The sequence below is a fragment of the Pan paniscus genome, chromosome 16, assembly GCF_029289425.2.
Source record: "Pan paniscus chromosome 16, NHGRI_mPanPan1-v2.0_pri, whole genome shotgun sequence".
In the NCBI taxonomy this organism is placed as follows: Eukaryota; Metazoa; Chordata; class Mammalia; order Primates; family Hominidae; genus Pan; species Pan paniscus.
The window spans coordinates 57,223,808-57,233,009 of NC_073265.2; the positions used below are offsets into that span (position 1 = coordinate 57,223,808).

Below are 9,202 nucleotides of genomic sequence, written 5' to 3' on the forward strand. Positions count from 1 at the left end.
AGGTTCAGGTGACCCTCCCACCTCAGCCTCCCGAGTAGCTGGGACCACTGGCATGCCCCAGCACGCCTGGCTAATTTTTGTATTTTTTTATAGAGACAGAGTTTCACCATGTTGGCCAGGTTGGTCTCAAATTCCTGGGTTCAAGCCATCCGCCTGCCTCGGCCTCCCAAAGTGCTGGGATTACAAGCATGTGCCAAGGTGCCTGGCATATTCTATTTTCCACCCCCCTACAAAGTAATAGACCTTATTTTGGGAGGGAAGTTTTAGGTTTACAGAAAAATTAAGCAGAAAGTTCCAGTATACATCTTTAAAAAAAAATTTTTTTTGGTGTTATTATACACGAAATTGTTTTCTTAATTTTCTTTTTTGGATTGTTCATTGCCTTACATGTACAGAAATACAGCTGATTTTTGTGTGTTGATCTTGTACTCTGCAACTTTGCTGAATCCTTCTATTAGTTCTAATTGCTGTTAATATTTGACGCTTGCCCTAGTCCATGTACCGTCTCCCTGCCATTTAATTGTTGAAGAAACTAAGTGGCTAGGACTTGCCCAGGGTCCTGCTGCCTTTTGTGGCTGAGTTTGGGACAGGCTTAGCACTTTTTCCCTTCAGAGCTCTAACTCACTCCTTAAATTGAACCCCAATTTTTCAGTGTAATTTGCAGGTACAAATTTCAGCCAGTTGCCTCTACAAAGCCCCTGTCCATTCCTTCCAAATCCCTGATCTCTTCCTGTTCATTTGCCCCCATATGCCCATTATCGTGAGCCCAGTGTGGACTCCCACGCGGACCCAGGCCCCCAGCCCTGGCCACAGGGTCACAGAGATAACTCCGTGGGAAATTACACCCCAGGGCCCTTTGCTCCTGACTCCCCACGTGGAGCAGAGAACCACTCAGATGCGTGCTTCCAGCCCCCACCTCGGACGACCCGCTGTCCCCCTCTCACGGCTGTTTGCCCGGGCGTTCTAGGATGCTCTGGTATTAGAGCACCCTGCCTGTTCCTGGCCCCCTGAGCACCAACAAGCCCGTCTCAGGCCTCCAAAGCTCTGCATACGTTGCCCTGGCAAGGTCAGATCCTTTGGCTGCAACACGTCCGTCAAGAAGCCAGGCAAATGTAGCATGCAAACTAGGATCATTTTCGGGCGTTGGGGCCCCCCCGCTTGAAATCTGGTTTCCATGTTCACAAAACGCAGCCCGACTGGTGGAACTCGCGACTCCAGACGCAGAGAAGCTGTGGGCAGAGGCGGAGGCAGAGGGTGGGAATGCAGCCTGGCGTTGGAGTGGGGAGAAAGGGGAGGGAGGAACCGCGCGCCCAGGCCCTGCCCGGTTGCCTAGGTGACGGGGAGCGAGAGGAAGAAGTGGGGGCTGAGCTGATCCGAGCATTTCAGATCTTAATACCGAACAGCTCAGCCCCCAAGAGGGAGTAGGATGGAAGCCCCAAGCCAAGAGAGTCATCTTCATTATTTTACCCTGGTACCTAGTGTTCTGCTGCTCATGAAGAAACAGAATGTCAGTCCTGGAAAAGAGCTTGCGAAGTCTCCTTGCCCAGTGGTTTTCAAGCAGGTTTGTAGCTAAAGATTCTCGTTTCAAAGAAAAGCTTACCAAGAACCTCTGTTTGCAAAACAGACCTATAGGGAGCTAAGTCACCCCACTTCACCTTCCCAGATTGTGGAAAAACTCTGGTCTGGGCCCAAACCCGCCTTGTAGAGATGGGAAAACTGAGGTCCCCAGACAGGCACTGCATTGCCCAGGGACACCCAGGACATAAATTCGCTGCAGAACCAGGATTGGAAACGATCTCCCAGTGATCACCATAGAGCAAGCATGAAGAAGCGGATCCTTTGAAGTAGCTGGGAAGAGAACAGGCACACAGGATGTTTTAGGAACCTGGAGTTTCCAGACCTGCTGAGACAACACAATCCCCTTATTTTACAGACGAGGAAACTGAGGCCCAGAAAGGAGGCAGTGGCAAGTTAGTAGAGTGGTCCTAAGTGGAGTAATATTCCCTTAGAAAGAAGATGCATTTGAGCATTTGGCTTTTTGGCTAGCTCAAGCAATAAATCTTTGCTGAAATTCTGAGGTGCCAGATGGCGCAGGGGAGGAGCACTGGCCTGGGAGTTTCATCCCCCTCTGTTACTGACGAACCCCGTGACCTTGGGAGATTTATTTTAAAGAGTCAAAGGGATCATCCCCAGGTTTGTAAGAGGTCCAGAAGAGTAATAGGATTAAATGGTGCTTCAGAGTGTTTTATATTGTTTCTAAATGTCAGGGCCTCTTTGGGGGAAGGGAAGTAAGCACACTGCTCTTTAAAGACTGAGTTTGACAGTGGATTTTTTAAACGCTCTTTATTTTTCTTTTTCATTTTTCATGGCTAATTATAAAGTAACACATGGCCATTTCAGAAAATGTGTAAAGTACAGAAAATGAAAGGAAAAAAAAGCAGAAAGGAAAATCACCCATAAACACATCACCCAGAGGCAACCATTGTTATACATTGTTGTACATTTCCTTTCAGTCTTTTTTCTCTAATTTTTTTCTTGTACAGCGTAAATTGTATTTTTAATTATGTTGTAATTTTTAATAATTTCATTTAATTGTTTAATAATTAATATTAAACTTAGAATATTAAAGCTAAAGATCTGTCTGATCACCACCCACAGCCCTGGATTCTTTGATGTATTAATTTTCCAGACCATTTAATTTTTTTCCCACTTATTTACACTCATTTTTCATTTATTTATACCTATTTCACTTATGTAGACCCACAGGAAATGTACAGTGTAATAATAAATGTATATATATATTATATTGTATATGTGTTTTACACAATGGTATAATGTTTTCTCTGCAATTTGCTTTTTTCTTTTTTGCTCATTTGACACCTATATTATTCGATCTTATGTATAAGCCACTTTGTATCTACCCATTTTGTTCTTGATGAGCATATACATTGGTTCCAATTTTTTGCTACTGTGATAAATTCTACAATGAATAACCTTTGCATGTTCTTCTGCACAGGGGCTAGTGTTTCTCTGGTGGTAGATGCACGGAAGTAGAATTGCTGAATATGCATTTATTTACTTTTAATCCACACTGCCAAATTGCTCTCTAAAGCTACTGCGTATAATGAGCATCCTTGTTAGCTTATAACACTGCTTTGCTTGATTATAAGACTTCACTTTTTAAAAAAAACTTAAATTTTTTAGAATCTACTGAGTGAAAATAATTTATTTTTGTATTATTTTCCTGATTATTAGTATGATTAAGCATATTGTTTACTGGCTATTTAAAAAATTAGTTTATAGAGTTGCTTTATATATTTAGGCCACTATCTTTTTTTCTATATCTATCACAAGCATTTTCCTCAGTCTGCTGATTATTTTTTAATCTTGTTTGCAATGTCTTTTGACATGCAGAATTTTAAATACTTAATATGGCAAAATTTATGTATTTTCCTTTATAGATTTTTGTTTTTTGTTCAAAAAGATTTGATCTATGTTTTTCACTAATAATTTTAAGTATCTATTTACTTATCTTTTTTTTAAACATTAAAACATTGACTCCATCTGGATTTATTTTGGTGTATGTATGTGATAGGAATCTAATTTTGTTGCTTTGCATATGGGTCGTTAATTGCTTTAATACCAATTATTGAATAGTCTTTTTTCCACTGATTTTGAATACCAACTCTATCGTATACCAAATCCCCATATAAACACAGATCTATTTCCTGACCCTTTACTCTTTTCCATTTATCCATTTATCTCCTTTTCTATTTTTATGCAAATACTACACTGTTTTGACTATTGATTTATAATGTATCTTAACACCTGATGGGCAATTTACCCACTTTTTCTGTTTCATTGCCTTGGTTCTTCCTGTACGTGTACTCTTCCATATGAATTCATTTATGAAGGTCTGTGAAAAGTCTTTTGAGTAATTTGATTGTTATTGCATCAAATTCATACCTAGATTTTGAGAAATTCATCTCGAATATAGCGTCTTTCTATCCAAGAATCTGACATGTTGATTTATTGGGTCTTTTAAAATGTGTTTTAGTCAAGTTTAAAATCATCTTCATAAAGATCTTTTACTAAAATTTTTCCTAAAGACTTTATAGTCTTTGTTACTATTGTTTTTTTCCAATTACATTTTCTCATAGCTTATACTTGTAAGTAGAAAGGCAATTAATTTTGGTACATTGGTACTATTAATTCTGACAGTTTGTTCATTGGTTCTTTTAGGTCTTCTAGATAAGGCAACCAAATCTCATCTGTATATAATTAATGCTTTGCTTTGTCTTCTTCCCTTCTAATATTTATATGTCTATTTTGGAGGTAATCTTATTGCATGAAGTTGGGTATGATGAAGAAGGGGAATAGTGGGTATTCTAATCTTGCTCTTGACATTAATGAGAATACATCTAATGATGTACCTTGTTAGTAGGCTCAGTGCTGTAACAGAAAACTCCAATACCTCAATGGCCAAACACAACATACTGGATTAAGGTGGGCCCTAAATCCAATATGACTGGTGTTCTTATAAGAAAAGAGAAATTTGGACCCTGAGACAGACACACAGGGAGAATGCCATGTGATGACTGAAGCAGAGATTGGAGTGATGTGTCTATAAGCCAAGGATTGCTGGCAATCATCAGAAGACAGTAAGAGGCTAGGAAGCCACCTCCTTCAGTGAGAACATGGCGTCACCAACACTTTGATTTCAGTTCTAGCCTCCAAAACTATTAGACAATAAATGTCTATTGTGTTAAGCCACACAGTGTGTGGTAATTTGTTATGGCAGCCCTAGGGAACCAATGCAAAAGCTAAGTTAATTCATCATTAGTCTTTCTTGCTTTATAATAAGTGCAAGTAAGTTTATATATTTCCCTGAAGACTACTTTAACGTCATCTTAAAGTAGTACTTCAGTTAATTCTAATTTTATTGTAGTTTTTTGTCAACTCATTAATTATTTAGACCTGTGTTTTAAAACTTCTCGGTGTATACAAGTTTCTAGCCATCTTCCTGTTGTTGTTGACATAAAATTTTATCATTAAATGTTTTATATTATTTCACTTTACTTACTTACTTATTTTTTGAGATGGGGTCTTGCTATGTTGCTCAGGCTGGACTCAAACTCCTGGGCTCAAGCAATCATCCTACCTCCTCCTCCTAAGTAGCTGGGACTGTGCCCAGCTATATCACTTAAAAAATTTTTTTGGAACTTACTGTGCAGTTAAATACTTAGTCAATACTTAGTCAATTTTTATAAATGTTCCATTTGTATTTGTGAAGAATGTACATTTTCTATTCAAAGTTCTACATATATCCATTACATTGACAGGTCGTCTGTTCATTGCTGTGTTAAAGACTAGCTAATTGATGAACAAACTTGTTCCCCTTCCTCCTGGGCACACAACTAGGCTACATTTCCTGGACTTTTTGCAATTAGATGTGGTCTTGTACTGAGTTTTGGCCAATGGAGCATGAGCAGAAATTATGTGTGCCACTTCCAGGCCCAGCTTACGTGTGTTTCTCCTTTCTGTCTGTCACTGTGAATGCCAAGATCTCAACACACAGAGTGACCTTGGCAACTACATGTTGAAGGTGGCAGAGTTTCTATCAGCTTGAATTCCTGGCAGAGACCCTTCCTCCGTGCCCCACAACCAAACATTGAACTTTACATGAAAAAGAAATTAACCTCGATTGTCTAAGTGTTCAGCTACTCTTAGTTAAAAGTTTATTTGCTACAGTTGCTAGTGTGACTTAAACTAATACTGTTTTGCTCTTCAGATACTCCATACTTTTTTGTCTTCTTGATTTGTCAGTGTCTGATGAATGTGTGTGAGTCTCTCAATATAAATATAGGTCTAGGCTGGGCACAGTGGCTCATGCCTGTAATCTCAGCATTTTGGGAGGCAGAGATGAGAGGATCACTTGAACCCAGGAGTTTGAGACCAGACTGGGTAACAAAGTGAGACCCCATCTTTACAAAAACTAAAAAAAATTAGCCAGGTGCAGTAGTCTGTGCTTGTAGTCCCATCTACTTGGGAGGCTAAGGCAGGAGGACCCCTTGAGCCCAGGAGTTCAAGGTTATAGTGAGGTATGATCATGCCACTGTACTCCAGCCTGGGTGACAGAGCAAGAATCTGTCTAAAAAAAAAAAAAAAAAAAGACCGGGCACGGTGGCTCGCATCTGTAATCCCAGCACTTTGGGAGGCCGAGGTGGGTGGATCACCTCAGGTCAGGAGTTCAAGACCAGCCTGGCCAACATGGTGAAACCCCATCTCTACTAAAAATACAAAAATTATTCGGGCATGGTGGTGTGTGCCTGTAATCCCAGCTACTCAGGAGGCTGAGGCAGGATAATCGCTTGAACCTGGAAGGCGGAGGTTGCAGTGAGCTGAGATTGCACCACTTTACTCCAGCCTGGGTGACAGAGTGAGACTCCATCTCAAAAAAAAAAAAAAAATACACACACACACACACACACACACACACACACACACACACAGACACACACACACAGCTATATGATTCCAATTGTATACAAATTATAAATTATTTAGTAATCCATAAACTCTTGCTGTATATTTCAAAGCTATGTTGTTAGATATGTAAACTCGTGTTATAATTTTTTGGAAAAGTATTCCTTTTATCAGCATGAAAATTATTTTTGCTGATATTTGCCAGGTTTTAACCATTTTATTTATTCATGTTTTGGAAGCACCAGGGTCCACTAAGACATTTTATTTATAGGTATGTATTACACCCCTAGAAAAAGAATCCCAGGATTTTCCCTCACATGTGTTCTTGTCTTGCTTTTTCTTATGGTCCATGATGCCAGCTGAGGTTGTTAGTACAATGAATTGAAACTGGTGGGATGAAAGCAGGTTATTCTGCCGTTTTTCTAGATCTTTGAGTTGGACATTGATATGGTTTGGATGTGTGTCCCCCTCCAAATCTCATGTTGAAATGTGATCCCCAGTGTTGAAGGTGGGGCCCAGTGGGAGGTGTTTGAGTCATGGGGGCAGATGACTTAAGAATGGCTTGGTGCCCTCCTTGCCATAAGGAGTGAGTTCTGGCTCTGAGAGTTCATCGAGATGGGGTTGTTTAAAGGAGTGTGGCCCCCTCCCTCCATCCCTTGCTTCCATTCTTGCCATGTGATGTGCCTGCTCCCACTTCACCTTGTGCCATGAGTGGCAGCTTCCTGAGGCCTTCACCAGAAGCAGATGCCAGTGCTATGCTTCTTGTACAGCTTGCAGAACTGTGAGCCAAAATAAATATCTTTTCTTTATATATTACCCAGCCTCAAGTATTTCTTTATAGCAATGTGAAACGGACCAACACACATCAAATCTGGGGCTGATCACTCCACACTTGTTTAACCTGCCTGTGAGGTTCACTATTTTCTCAGCTCTGTGATCATCAATGGTTTCAAATCACCAATGTAGCCATGCTTCATCATCACAGTTAGAAACTGGATGATGACTTTGGAGAATGGCCTAATAAGAACCTGGCATTTACTCCTCTTCTCAGCATTGTTGATGCTCTTGAGAGCATCAACCAGGACATTCATGTGCACCATTATGGCTGCTGGGTAGCCTCACCCTCCCAAGCTCCCAGTAAAGCCCCAGCAATGAGAAGCTGCACTGCCCACCTGGCCACAAATCCCCAGTGCTGCCTGCCCCAGGCCAAGGCACTGTCTTAGTTGCTAAGAGGAGCCAGGCACTGCAGTGTAAGCCTGGGCTATCGCCTTTCTGGGTGGTTGAAAGTTCCAGCTCTCACCAGTGCTGCAGCCTGCACTTCATGGACCCGGGTCCCCAGAATGTGGAGCATGGGGTGTCTGGACGTGGCTCTCCTCTGTGCCTGTCCAGGATTCCTGCCCAGTGGGGCCCAGTGTCCTCGAAGAGCACTGAACCTGAGCCTTAGATTGCAGGATGGTGCCAATGACTGATGATCTTAACCATTTTGAAGTGTAAAGTTCAGTGGCATTAAATACATATGCATTGTTGCACAGCCATTACTACCATCCATTTCCAGAAAGTTTTCATCTTCCCCAACTGAAACTCTGTACCCATTGAATGCTAATTCCCCATTTTCCCCCTCCTGCCCTCCCAACTGCCATTTTACTTTTTGTCTCTATGAATTTCACTACCACATATAGATGGAATCATACAATATTTAGCCTTTTGTGACTGGCTTATTTCACTTAGCATAATGTCTTCAAGGTTCATTCATGTTGTAGCATGTGTCAGTTCTTCATTTTTTTTGCTGAATAATATTCTATTGTAACATTCTTTTCTTTAAAAAAACAACAGGTTGGGCTGGGCGCGGTGGCTCACACCTGTAATCCCAGCACTTTGGGAGGCCGAGGCAGGGGGATCACAAGGTCAGGAGTTTGAGACCAGCCTGACCAACATGGTGAAACCCCGTCTCTACTAAAAATACAAAAATTAGCCAGGCGTGGTGGTGCATGCCTGTAATCTCAGCTACTCAGGAGGCTGAGGCAGGAGAATCACTTGACCCTGGGAGGTGGAGGTTGCAGTGAGTTGAGATCACACCACTGCACTCCAGCCTGGGCAACCGAGCGAGACTCCATCTCAAACAAAAAAAAGGTTTATTAAGATACAATTCACATACCATAAAATTCACCCTTTTAAAGTATCTAATGATGGCCAGGCACAATGGCTCACACCTGTAATCCCAGCACTTTAGGAGGCTGAGATGGGCAGATCACTTGAGCCCAGGAGTTTGAGACCCAGCAACATGGAGAAACCCCGTCTCTACCAAAAATACAAAAAAATTAGCTGGGTGTGGTGGTGTGCACCTGTAATCCCAGCTACTTGGGAGGCTGAGGTGGGAGGATTGCTTGAGCCCATAAGGCAGAGGTTGCAATGAGCCTCGATTGAGCCACTGCACTCCAACCTGGATAACAGAGTGAAACCCTGTCTCAAAAAAATAAATAAAATTTAAAAATTAAGTATATATTGGGCATTTTTCATACATTTACAGAGTTGTCCAACCATTACCACTATCTAATTTCAGGACATTTTCATCACCCCTACAGCCATTAGCAGTCACTTCTCATTTTCCCCTCCCTCCAGGACCTGGCAATCATTAACGTATTTTCTGTCTCTGTGGATTTTCCCCTTCTGGACATTTCATGTAAATAGAATCATACACAGCTGGGCATGGTGGTGT

At 41.5% G+C, this 9,202-nt stretch overlaps 1 pseudogene; it reads right to left on the bottom strand.

The window, feature by feature from the left end:
- Positions 1 to 5,420: 5,420 nt before the first annotated feature.
- LOC129393958 (small ribosomal subunit protein uS8-like) lies at positions 5,421 to 7,586 on the bottom strand (annotated as a pseudogene).
- Positions 7,587 to 9,202: the final 1,616 nt, after the last annotated feature.